Genomic DNA, 13,998 nt, shown 5'->3' on the forward strand with positions numbered 1-13,998 from the left:
GCTTAAAATGCAACAGCAACTATTTACGCTAGGACCTTGCAATGCATACTGCTTCTCTTTATCCTGGTGCCAACATCGTCATCGGGTATTATTCGTCCTTTCGGCGCAAATGAGAGATGACATGCACTTGTAAAGCAAATAGCGAAAAGAAGAGGCGCAGGAGAATATATCCTCGCATTCAGTTCCTAAAATCCTTTTTGTACCTCATCCAATCATTCCTCGGAGTTCCCATACGCGTCCTATGCGTGACGAACTTATTGATGCATCTCTTGATAAAAAACTTCCCTTCAAAGACCTCCCACTCGGCTTTCTTTTCAAATACAACAACACGTCTGTTTTCATCTTCAAGGTTCAAATTAAACTCGGTTTCGTAGCGCACAAAGACAAATAATAATTTGGAAGAAATCGACCTAAACAAGGCCAACGACGCAAACGACAGAGCGGGCGGAGTAATAATCATCTAGGAAAAACAAACTCTAAAAAAACGCAATGTAAATGAATTAGTACAGAAGTGAGAAGCAAAGAAATAATAGATGAAAAATAAATTCCGGAACTAAGAAAATGAGAATGGTAGCCACCGTCGTCTTTTCCTTCGTCGCTCAGTTAATTTTTTTTTACTCCATTTCTCCTTCCCCGTATTTTTCCTTTTAAGCCTAGAACGTGCCCATCCTACCCGTTGCACCACCCGGACACGCTAACTCATCTCGGCCTCCGCTGGCGCTGTCGCCGTTGCGATGAGTGAAGCCCACGCGCGCGTCGCGTGTTGTACCCCCTTCTTGAGCACGCGCGTTGGTACTATAGAAGGAAAGAAAAGTGGGAAAGGGGGGATAAGAGCGTACGAGACGTACACAAAAACAACATGGCAACTAAGAATTAAGCTAGAAAAGGAGACCCCATGGACAGACTACAATATTTCCCTTTTATCCACGCTTATCTCCATACGTACCCATTTGTGCGTGTTCACTTTGCCTCTTTTGCATATGGTGAAGCATGCTCCAACTCCCGCCTTTCCCTATTCCCCTTTTTTCTGCCTGTTAACAAAAATGAACACTGGGAATGTGCTGATAGACAAAAGGGAGGCACAGAAGAAGAAAAATGCAAAACGAAGCGCGTGCGCGTTGGAGTGAGGAGGAGTTGCCGACGAGGGAGATAGGGAAGACTACGAGAGAGAGAGGGAGAGAGTGCAAGGGAAGAAATAATACGAATGACAGTGAACGAAGTAAAAGAGAAGGGGTTTGAGGGACGAGCAATCCCCAAAAAGCTCTCACCCCTATCCCCGCGTGTCCCAAACAAATAAGCGCCAGAGCTGAAGGGAAGCGGGGAACACAGAGACAGGGGGGAAAGGGATGTCTCCACCACGTAGGCGCGACAGTGGCGCAACTCCATGCGGAAGCCACGGGCTTTTCTCTTTCCACATGGTCCTTTTCTTCCTTCAAGGGGTCGGCAGTGGGCACGTGCACATAACGACAAGGCAAGGAGATTTCTCGCCAACCGTTGCTTCCTTCTTTATCTGCCCAGCGCTCACACACGTGCGCCTTCATTTATTTGCATATTAAAGAAAAGTCAAACCAAAAACAAGACGGGAAAGCGTCTCAAATTTTCAAGGATGACGGAAGAAAAAAGGAATCAGAGGCGCAACGAACTGTGAAGCAAAATAAAGATGGTGGTACGTGAAACGCCGCATAGGTGTATAGGCAAGCCGAGGGGAAGTCGGGAAAAAAAAGTGGGGAAAAGAAATCAATAATGGCTCGTCTTCGTCGTTGCCGTCCCCTTCGCTTTGCTCGCGAGGAAGAAGCGGGTCGCCGCACGATGAGGGAAGGAGTGTCAGCAGCTCTTCCTTTTTTTTTTATCCCTTTCTGTATAGCCGAGAGTAAGCAGGAAAACCAAAGGCAGTAGTAATCGAGTGAAGAAAAATAAAAAGCAACGGGCTTCAGGACAAACGAGGCGATGGCACGGCCACTTCCTTTTGTGCGTCTGGGCCGCCCTCCCTCTTACGTTGCTCCCAGCTTTTCGTCTCCTCCTTATCTGTCTGGTGCCTCCCCTTTTTCCAACGCATCCCCTTACTCCCTCTCGCTTATTTCTGGCCTCGAAGGGATGATGGAAGAGTACCTCTGACACAGAAGGACTCCGAAGGAGGCACTGAAAGAGAAGGACAACGTCCAGTATGTATGTACATCCTTCCGACTTTCGTGGCGGAGGTGGTGGCTTCAAAAACTCTTCCCCGCTTTCCGCTTCTGGCACCAGCGCAGCTGTAAACAGGGACGGAGCTTCTGAGGTATATATAAAAAATAAACTGACATACAAACACTGCAAAAAGGCTTGAGGTGGCAACCACTCCTTTTATGTCTGCTGCTCGGTCATGGGCTTTCAGCTATTTATCTAGCGTCGCCATTTTTCTTGCCTTCTGAAAAATTTCTCGCTATCTCCTCGGTGAAAGCAAGACGTGTGTGGAGAGAGCGACTTCTCAGACAAGAAGCTCCTCCAGCTCCTTTTGTGCCGCGTAGGAAGAAGCGGTACAATTTCACTTAACATCTTTCTTCGTCTTGGTCGTGCCTCACGCCAAGACGTATGCGCTAGATGATGATGCCAAGGTTTTCAGATGAAAGTGACATGAGGTAAAAAGAAAACAAAACAAATTGTTAACAATATATAACGACGTGCCGTTGTAAAACTTACGACTTTCACTTCCTGCGCGACTTCCTGCTTCCGGAAGCTCGGTGAGCTTAACCAAATCTTTCCGCAGCTTAGACCCTGTCGTATTTAGGAAACGGGATCGAAGTACGGTTCCGACTTAAGCGTCAAAGGAGAGGCCGTCCCGGACGGCAGCCAATACCTATTCTTCCCGCATCCTTTCGCATTGCTCGGCATTACCGTTATCATCGATTTTGTACTTTCGCGCGGGCTTTAGCCGCAGACTATGCTTCGGTATCACTACGTTTGCTTTTGAATGAAAATGCATAATAGACAGGTTTTATTGTACCGTCACCGGGAAGATTTATATTGACCGTGCTTCACATTTGCAATCAATCTCCCGCGTTCCGTGACGGGGTATAAAGGTTTGCTTCCTTCAGGCCTAAATTATAGAACAAGTGAAATTTACTTGCACACGTGGGAAATACCAATTATATTTTTCTGTAACATGAAAGGGTCTGAAAACCCAAGCTTGGTTCATGTTATCATTTACGTTCATGTGCATTAAACAATGGTGTTCTTTAGTAAGTGATAGGCAACCTGTACTTCATTTTGACAGAAAGAAAAAATATTGGACTCTGCGCCAACGGATGCTAAAGCATCACTTAAAGACATTGCTTCTGATTATTCTCTTTACATCGTTTACGCGTATAGCCCGAACGTGTCTGAGAAGACATAAAAAAATGCAGAAGTCGCATTACTCGCGATCATCACCATGAACAAGCAGATACATATTTTGCATACAAACCATGCATGATTGGATGCTATTAAGCAATTTTTGAATGAAAACAGTTCTACGCTCTTATACAAAGCTGCGCCATTACTTCTCTTCAGCGGAGGTCCTTTTTCCACCCCTAATTTGCTCCGCTACTGAAACCAGTCTAAACATGCGGATTTTTCTTCTTTAATTTGCATGTACCTTAAATATTTTTTTCGTGCGTGGCCATCCTGTAGGAATCACACGTTGTGGTAACGTGTCACTTAAAAATAAAACATAATTTAGTTGCGATAAGAATTTTCAAACCTTTTTGCTGATGAGTATTATGTACCAAACTTTTTGTTTTGTTTTTCGACTGTCATTCTGGACCCTATTGATGTGCTGGCCAACCTCTGTTTCTTCATATATTGCTTTCACCGCCTTGTTCAGCTTGCATGAAAGGCAGTCGACTTTGAAGGAGTGACCAGGGATGCGGTAAATAAAAGAGCTAGTGGAAGGGCCAAGCGCGGGGAAGGAATGGGGCAGCTGGAAGTCCCTAGAGGGGTGCACTGAATGAGGTGGTGAGGCCAGACCTAATCTGCATACGGCGCCCACTGAACGTTTTTTTTTTTGTTGTTGTTGTTGTTGCCGCTAAGGCGACTAAGTGAGAAAAAGAAAAAAAAAATGATGGAACGATCCTCTTTCTTTGGGCCTGAAAGAGAAGCGGACGTGGTGACGAATGTCCATGGCAACGGGACGTCAACGCCTCTGGGCTTAGCATCGGGATGGAAATCTTGAGAATAAAAGAGAAACCACGAGCTCACCTCTTTGCCGCTATCCTTTGTCACGATTTCTTTCTGGTGAGCATGCTTTTTCTCTTCTTTTTGAATGCCTCATTTGTCCCCATCATGCTTGTGTCCCTTTTCCTCAAGTCTGTCTGTTATACCGCTGGCCTAGTCTTCCGGGGACTTCACGCGTCACGAAGCGTCGTTGTTGATGCATCTCCTTTCCTGGTGGACTGGTTTTCTAGCTCAAACTAGATTCACATATCAGAGAAGAAACGTTATCCTGAATTATGCAAGCTGTCGCTTATAGTTTAGTTTGCCTTGGATACAGTCTTCCAGAATCAAATCAGATTGCAGTTCCAGGTGCCTTGGAGCTTCAAACTATGCATCTCCTCTTGGTCTCGTTCTTTTATGGTGCTGTTGTCCTTCTCAGTATCTCATCTCACGCGGCTCACACAGGGTATTGAATTGCATCCTCTTTCTACCGCCTATATTTTGTCTGAATTCGCTTAACAAAGAAGAAGCTGCAGTTCGTGCCGCTGACATCTTTGAACAATAGAGCGGTCAGTAATCGGTAGACACCTCGAACACAGTAAGCCGCCAGGCTAGCATAGATTTCGCTGCTTTAATTGCGAGTAAAAAAAGAACGAGTAAAGAAAAAGTGTTTTTGAGGAACTCAGCTGCTTTGTTTTGCAGATGACTAACTCTCTGCTGGTGGCGTTCATCCAAGGTTGCCTGCATAAATAAACTGTTGCTGGATGCCAAGTTGAAGGGTGCATCTTTGTACCAGTTGATTCTGAGACGAATAATTTATACCGGAAGTTCGGCCTTGTGGGGTATAAGTCTTCATTAACCAATAATAGTGAAAACCGCTGAAATCAAATTAAAAGGTTGTATATCCTTATTGACAGGAACATGTAGTTCTTTCACATATTGCCAACAAGTGACGACGCTAGTTCATCACCGTGCCACTACAGATTAGTCGTCTAGGCGCACGGGAACACGTTCGTACGGGCAAACTACTGGCTAATAGCAATTTTAGTATCGCATAATGTTTTGCAGAAAGCATCGTGGTCGTTGCAGAAACGATAACAATGAATCTAGGAAAAGAAAAAAGATGGCAGTCTATGCGCACAATTTACATACAGGAGCATCACATAGGCTTCGCTCCTTAGAACTCTAGTCCGATGGTTTCGAAAGTAATGATAGCCCAAATGAATAAGTGCTTCAATGCGAAATATTCGCTGGATTAGAAAGTAGCTTGTTTCAACAACAACCAAATTGTGCTTCTCTGGTGCGCCTAACCTGTACTGTTAGTCATGCCGCTCTTGTCCTTAAAGTGCTTTAAAGAGATTATTTCTATAACACGTAATTTAAGATAGTAGGCATCGAAGATGAGTCCGATTGTCAGACTTTCGTGTCAGAGTATGCAGACCGAAATATGGAATGTGGAATGTATGTATCTGAAAGTTTGTTGGTTTGGCATTTACGCATCTATTTAGTTGCCTCGCTCGCATTTTTTAAGCATTAAGTATAGTTGACGTTCGTGTATTTGTTGAGTTAAAAGAAAATGTGATTTTGGCGACAATACCAAGCGCAGCAGCGTCATTTTATTATTGCACGATGCGTGGAATCACACTGAACGTGCTTTCAGATGCGTACATTTGATATTCGCTATTTCGAGCCACCATTGTAATAAAGAAAATTTTTAAAAAATTGACATCACTGATGTTAATGACCTTCAATTTTTATACATATTTCGTTCCAAAATAAAAGCAGGAAGCTCATTATTCAATTTTAGGTCATTAATCATGTAACCATTATGCGATCCCACAAATAAAATATCACCCTTTTTGAAAAATACACCAGCACAATTCTAACCGGCGAATCTTTAACAGGATTTTCTTTTCTTTAACTGACTTCAAAACTTTAGTTGTCATTTTCAAACAGGAGGCTCCGCACATCTTTACAGCCGGCAGTCACTCTGTAAGTTCCTTACCGTGCTTGCCTTCGAGGCTGTTGAGTTCAACTTCGAAAACGTCAGCCTTCACAAATCTAATAAAATCGTCGTCGTCCCCTCTCCTCTCCTCCTCCCGCCAATCCTGTTTTTCTCGGTTTTTCTATCATAGTCCTTGATACAGCGCAACAGACGGGGATATTAGAAGGGGACACTAATTCTAACGTCTGCGTCCGTGGCGCTGTATTAAGAACTATGGAACACCAACGCCCCCAAGCATCCACATTAGCAATTTTCTATAATCCTCCTGTAAAGGTTGTTTTACCTCACAAAGACTAACTATGCAAGGAAGCGTGCTTTACAAAATGTTGAAGCAGGTCTGGCAGAGGCTTATCAAAATTAACGATAACAGGTCTGTAAAGGTAATGCTGGTGGAGGTAATGTTCAAATCCTGATTGATTGACAGAGTGATGGTGTCACAACCCATTACCTTACAACAGAATGCTAAACACCACCCCAAAACACCCACATCAAACGTGACGTGATACTCGATATAAATATATATATATATATATATATATATATATATATATATATATATATATATATATATATATATATAAGTTGATGTATCAAGTATGAGATGGCTTGAAAATGTAACGCAGTAAATTCGAAAGGTTAGAACTCGTACCAGGTAGGTGGGGTGATGTGAACTCAGGTGAAAATAATTGAGATAAGGTGACAACAGTATATGGAGCATAGCGCTAGATGGTCATTAGAGACATACTTTGGCCTGCATTGAATGTAACAATTAATCGCGAAAGTGGCGATGATGATGATGAGCTAAATGTGATTATGCAAAAGAAACGATTCACAGAAGGATAATAACCATCGTCAGTAGGTGCAATCATCGCGAACGATCAATAAGTCAAACAAATGTTCGGGAATTTGTTGAAAAGCATAGGCGGCAAAAATAATTACATCTGTGTCGTTGTCTAAGTGTGGCTTAGTATTCACAATTTATGATTACAGCATGCGGTCAATTTTTGATACGCGCAGTAGCCGATAATTGGTACTGGCTGAAGCGACTTCGTGGCACCAAAGTAAGGAACGACGTCATCCCTTTTCTGGGCATTATTTTTTGATGCAATGTCTGAGGTTGGCTTGTTTTGTGGCTTTTTAGGGCCTCTAGAAGGATTAAAACTTTTGCGCACTTTTTTAGATTTAAATTATTTGCACCCCAACGCGGGCATCTATTGTCGCTGTCTCACACTTGCGGTGCAGAAAAGCATGATTTTCATTGAAAGAGAAGAAAAATACCGATGAAAAAAAAAAAAGAATGCAAGCCGGCGAACAAGCGCAGTCAGCAGACATGAAGAATATGGCACAAATGAATTATTCATGGCAATCAAGGCCGTGCTCTCGCGTTGCTTGTAGCCCCATGGTCGTTTCTCCCCCCGTCTCTTTGCTCGTTCTGTCTGGCAAAAGAAAAAAAAAACATCGAAACGCTACGAGGCCTGGCTTTTTAAAAGGGAATCAGCCAGCGAGAGTCATGGGAAGAAAACCCGAGTCAACGAGTGGCAAAAACCTCATCGTTCTAACGTCATTATGCTCCGACACATCCGCTCTCTTCCGACGGGGGAAATAATAAGCGCGGAGAGGGAAATAAATGCATACAAAAGGCCTCTTGCGTCTCTTTGCTTTCTTTTCTTAAATTTTAATCCTTTCAATATGAACTTGGCCCTTTCTATTTTTCTTTGCACTCCGTCCGTGGCAGAAATGTATAACAGTTTTGGTCGTGTTTTAATCGCGGTTTCTTGCTTTTCTGCTTTGCGCTTGAGAGTTTGAGTGTTCCTGTCAGCGTTACATTGTTTGCATGTGGGAAGTGATACTGTATCTGAAACAAGTTTTGAAAAAGAAAAAAAACAAAACAAAAAAGTTGTGACAAATGTTGTAAGCTAATTCGCAAGTGATGATTTAGGGGATCGTACCTGCGCAGTTCGATGACAAGCAACCAACTGCCGTCTAACAGGACGCACGTATCTGCATGCGTAGAAGACAGCCATCGTCTGAGTAGCTGCCTGCACAAAAAGAAAAAAAAAAGAAGAAAAACATAGAAGGCGAAGAAAACGGTAAGCAAAGAAGCAGTGTTTAAAACGACTGAACTTTGCTGTCGCCTCTGAAATGTACACCATTTTGAGACTGTTCAATTATAACTCAGATCGAACTGACTGTTCGAACGTAAGTGAACAGCGTCGTCTTTGTGTTGATTTCTATCATGTTCATTGAAAGCACTTTCTTTTTTTAAATTGATCGTTTTTCTGTCATTAGCCTGAGGGAGAGGGAGGATTTCTAAAGAGATATTAGAGTTGGCTGTTAGAGTGACCTCAGAGCATCGCTCTGGGATTTAGACCTCGACTTTTTATTTGTTCGGATATATTTCAAGAAGGTCGCCACGCTTTGAGCCAAATACATTTTATTTCGACGTGAAACTATGTCCCAATAACATTTCCCAGCAATGTGAACAAAGCGAAAAAGAAAAAGAATAGTAATATTCAGCTTCTGCTCACTTGCCTACATCAGCTAATAAGAGGTGGTAGGTGCAAGGAATGCAGGAACAGAGCTACGGAATATACTTGCGAGGACATTGCGTTCAACTTCGATGGTTCTGTATCAGAGGATGACATTGATTTGGATCAGTGCATACGATCTAAAACAAAGTTGAACATTTCTACAAGGGCTGCCTAAGACAGGTTGATTGCTGCGGCCAGGAAGAAATGGCTCAATACCGAAGGGGGCAACCAGGGTACGCTTTATTTTTTTTTCTGCTTGTTTGTTTTTCTGTTTTTTGTGTTGAAACAAAGATTTTACTCATAAAAGCTCGTCAATTTAAGAAAGGCAAATGCTGGAAGTTTACCCAAGTAGAGCAAAGGAATATCTTGATGTGGAAAGTAGAACAACCGTCTGTCCTACATATCACGTGAGAAAAAGACGAGGAAAGCGGATGAAGTAAATCAAGAGTAGTACTTTATTCTTCAATAAATGCGTAAGCCATTTCTAAAATAAATTAACAAAGCATTGTAATGCTACATTGTAATTCTCGAATCCTACATAAAACTCTCAGTGAATTGGTTGGGTATACTTGCACCACAGCTTTACCTAATTTAATTGGAGTAAGCGAGAAATGGTTTTGGGGAAATTCGACCATTCCCACTTACAATTACACTCTCCTTCATAATGTGCAAGCAAGGGCAGGCGGTGTAGCAATATTCGTCAGAGAAAACATAGCTTTAAGGATTTTCTTTATAGCCTTTGTCAGTGACCATGTTACTGAAGCACTCTTTACCGCACTTGGACGTGGCATAATAACTGAAGTGGTATCGCGTCACCCAGTTTCGTCGTTCACGTCTTTCATTGGGAAAGTTGAAAGATCCCTTGCCCAATGGGCATAAATGTAGAACTAATGTTATTGGTGATTAATATTTTATATAACTTTAATTTACTAGAGTTCTTTACATATATTACAGTGATATGTGTACATATTTATATATTTACATATATTACAGTCAACCGCCATTCTACCTTTTCACTAACATATACTTGTAAAAAAAAGCGGAAAATTCACAATATACTTCAACCTAATGACCGACTCACTACTCCAAGGTTTGAGTTTGAGTTTATTGTGATGTAGACTGAACTGTCTCGGTGAAGAGGGCTAAAGGTGACACTCGTGGTCACCTGACTGGGCCCTAGACACCCTGCGTTCATACAGACAGAGTTTGGACATAATATAAAGTGACGACCAAAACAACCAATATTACAAGAAGGCAGCAAGGGATTTCATATTGCATTGTATGTATAGAGAAAAAAAAAACACATTTGTTATAAAACCAACAATACCCACGGATATGTTTACTTGACAAAAAGAACAACTTTGTTACAAAACAAATAATAAAAATGGATAAGTTTACTTGACAGAGCGAAAAAAAAAAGGCATTCTAGAAGAACTTGATCTTTGCAAGCCCCAAAAAGAGAGACAATAGGACTACTAGTGTTAAACATCCAGCTTAAAATTGGGTCGAAATACTCGCGGCAAAGACTAATAGACTTTAATAGAGCTTGAGCTTTAATCCAGAGTGGCATTACTAATGATATTAAAGTGAAAACAAACTGTACAATCTCTCAAGACGTTCCCAATGAATATATGAAGTTATGTTAGGTTCTCGCGAATATAAATGGACCTAGTGTTTGCCTTGTTAATTCTTAAAATGCTTTACATTAGTTTTGTTGCCTCGCATTATTTCATGAACAAAACGTGTTCATTTCCACGTATATGGTTATGTTCTGTTGCACCGCAATTAGCCGACGCTAGCTCACGACTATGTATTCAATACGTATCACTGTGTATAAAGTTGAGGGAAAAAATATCTTTTTAGAAAAAAAGAAAGAATAATGTAAAAATAGAGCATAAGCTTTAAAGATAGGAAAAAAACAACAATGACAGGCGATTATTCAGGCGATTATGGCAACACTGGTTGGCTTTTGCATTTCGCTTCTGTATTCTCTCTCAGCGACATTCGCAAATATATGATGCGTAGAAGGCGCGGGTAGCGGTTGACAAATACGATTACATCCGAAGCCCAGTAAAGGCTGGTGGCATTTCAACAGGCATTGCGAGAGGATGCGGTAATGGATTTTCTAATATTGGCTCTAGGATTGTCGCAGAAATCTTGTCCGATCGGCCGCAGTTCACAATGTCTACATTGATAGGATCTTACCAGACTTGTGGGTCGATAAGTCCAACCTATATGTTGCACATACAATTTTGCAGTACTGTTGCGACTCTCGGGAAGTATTAGCGATACTGCAAGTTGACTTCGTAAGTGTGTTTAGTTGAGGGTGACAACTAATTCCCTTCTTTTTTTTTAAACCATGTTCGTGTGTATTCAGTTTATTTCAAAGGAATATATATCTTTGTTGCAATAACAGCTCCAATCCTTTTTTTGTAAATCCTTGTCTTTCGAAGCAGGGGCATTCGTTGGTAGTCTTTTTATTTTAGCTAGTGCTGGTCATGGTAAGGCACCTTCCGACGACTGGCATTCTGCCTGAATGGGTGAGCCAGGAAGTCTACCGAGACAATTAAAGTGGCAACGCAATGCTGTCAACAAGATCCGGAAAGCCTCATTTACTGTGGCAAAGCATTCGCAAAAAAAAAAAAAGCCAGAAAATTGTCCGCAACAACGGTGAAATCATGGCTATCTAATGAAAATTATCAGCGCGGCTGCCCTTGAAGGAAATCTCAATAATATCGACGACATAGAATACATTCCGCCAGACAGAGAAATACTTTCACGTGGTTAATGCTAAAGAAAAACATCGATTAGTTACAGCAAAATCACATGTGTTCTTTGTTGTGAACAAGTATCCGGTGCCAGTTTCAAAAACATCAACCAGAATTTTTCAAATGGTCAATGAGCGATGATTCTTTCTACTCCGTAAATAGTTCAAGCACACAGAACAATATTCAGATGGTTCTTCTTCTGGGTCTTTTTCACTGCATCATTAAATTGGATTTCGCCGTCACTTTTTAATGCGCTGCAACGTATGCTTGTAGCGTAGTGTAGGGTGAAATGTATGGGTTGGTAATGGGCAGCGTCTTTGAAGGTAGAGTTGGGTAGATTGGTGGTGAGTGACGCTTTCGGAAGGTGGAGATGGGTGACGTGGGGTAAAGAAGTAGATAGAGGGTGACGGTAGAGGATGAAAACATGGTGGGAGAAGTGCATTGTGCGAAGTGCGTCTGAAAGGTGGAGCTTCATGGACGGAAGTTTACGGACACAACGATTACGAAAAATGATTTGAACAGTCCATGGGATGTCTATAAACTTCTGTCAATGGGGAGTATAGAATATCAATTGATTTATGACCTACAATTTTTTTGGGCTGTCTACAAACAAATTTAAGACTATAAATATACTATAGGATTTTTATAAACGAAAGGAAGTGAAACGACAGCCGCGACTGTGGCTGCATTCGATGGCTTACGCTCGTGAAACTTTTTTTAAGGATTGTTGACCAGGTACAAATTTTTAACCAGGAATGTATTGTTTCGTCGGGAGCTCAAATATATTCGCGCAACAATCAACTATTTTAGCCATATTTCTGCAAGTGCTATTCCGAATTTGCAATAACCGAATTGGTAAGCGTAATTTGCGCGCCATAAGGTGAAATTGAAATTCGGCTATCAAATTACTCTGCATTAATAGGGAGCCACAAGCACGCTCCTGAAAATCGGTTCGACCGACAATCAGCTATTTTAGAACTATTTGTTTGTGAATTTATTCCGAACGTGTAACAACCATGTTCGTGAGGAGTCTTCTAAATGGTAAGCGATCGTTTGGTTGTAACTTCACTCCCACTCCCCGTACGGAATGTCGAACGCCTATCAAACGGGTTTCTTCTGTTTAACTTCCCTAGCCGTATTTCCTTCTTGAACACTTGGTAGCATTCTATTATTAAGGTTACTCATTACTTTGACTTCTACTTAACTTCTAGCCATTCTGCCCGGGTTAGATCTTTTGGTTAGAGACTACTTCGCCTTTGGAGTGGACCGAGGCTGATAATCTCTAGACTAGGGAGGAATTATTTTCGACTGCGAAGGCTTCGAGAAAGCAAAACTTTGTCTCAGCAACCTGGGTACCTGGCTTACTTGAATATAAAAGGAACTATTTTTCGAGTTTCTAGACGTATGCTCAACCTTCGTTAGCATCAATATGTCGAGTTACGTTTTTCAGTTGAATAACAAAAACAAACTCGTTTAGTAACGTTAGCTTAACGTCAAAGTTTTGAAATAGGTTTAAGGAAGCCGAAACTTGTTCTGAGAGAAATATCGGCATCCACACGACTAGCCCAAACACCCGTCGTCTGCTCGCAGTTATACCGCGCAAAACGGTCGATTATTCCTCTCACGGTGGGGCATCGTTTTTAAAGAAATAGAAGGCGTCTCTGAAGGACCAGTTGGAGGCTTTCCAACCCATCCGCCACGACTGAGGGCTTAGAAGAAGAAGAAAAAAAAAAAACTGAAGGCTGTTTGTGAACTTTCGGGACGCATTTCTCTCACCAGAGCAACCAGACGCAGAGGCGCGCGATGATTAATAGGAGTCACGGATGCCAGTCGCATGCTACCGACACGGAGGGCAGCACCGGCGGAAGGACGGGCCAAAAAGAAAATTTGGCGCTGTGCTAAGCAAATGTTCGTCGGAGATCGGAAAGAATAACAAATAAGAAAAACGAAGAAACGGCGGAGGAAAGAGGTGGAGGCACGGATCTGAGATCAAATTCGCGAGGCAGCTATATGCGGGGCACATTAGGAGACCTTTGCGCGACAGCGGGCATATTCAAAAACCGTGGCACGTGCCGCCCAATCGAAATGCGAAGGGCTTATTTTTCTTTCTTTCTGAGGTGGTCCTCTTCTCTGGCCATTTTCACTTTTTTGTTCTTTTTAAAACCTTTTTGTTTTTGTTTTTTCTTGAGAGCTGCGACTGCCACTGCTCTTTCGGAAAGGGTACAGGCAAGCAAGCCGCCCGGGGTGGCTGTGAAGAGATGGGAGGAGGATTGTTAGACACTTCCCTCGCCTCTTTTGCTTCCCCTGTCCCTACTTCTAGTGGGCACTGCCACGTCGAAGCGACATCTCTCGGCATGAAAAGGAACGACAGTCAAAATAAATGAGAATGAATGGATGTCCAAACGCTGCTTTGAGAAGGCACCAAACATATGAGGATGGAGAGGGAGAGAAAGGGGTCTCAAGTGTCTCTGTTTGTTTTATTTCAGGACAGGCGTGCCTATTCACTGTCAAAAAATTTGGGCACTGA

General features: G+C 42.2%; 1 long non-coding RNA gene across 3 annotated transcripts in view; it reads right to left on the reverse strand.

Moving 5' to 3' along the window:
• The window catches only part of LOC146175659 (uncharacterized), a 305,977-nt gene extending 297,762 nt beyond the window's left edge, over positions 1-8,215 (reverse strand). For 2 of the 3 annotated variants that reach the window (XR_014701454.1, XR_014701453.1), the window contains exon 1: positions 8,122-8,215. This is a non-coding gene — a long non-coding RNA (uncharacterized LOC146175659). The remainder of the gene's footprint in view (positions 1-8,121) is intronic. The other variant, XR_014701452.1, reaches the window with a different exon arrangement.
• Positions 8,216-13,998: the final 5,783 nt, after the last annotated feature.

Source organism: Amblyomma maculatum, chromosome 10, assembly GCF_055883805.1.
Source record: "Amblyomma maculatum isolate TAMU_Amacu chromosome 10, ASM5588380v1, whole genome shotgun sequence".
NCBI classification, from domain to species: domain Eukaryota; kingdom Metazoa; phylum Arthropoda; class Arachnida; order Ixodida; family Ixodidae; genus Amblyomma; species Amblyomma maculatum.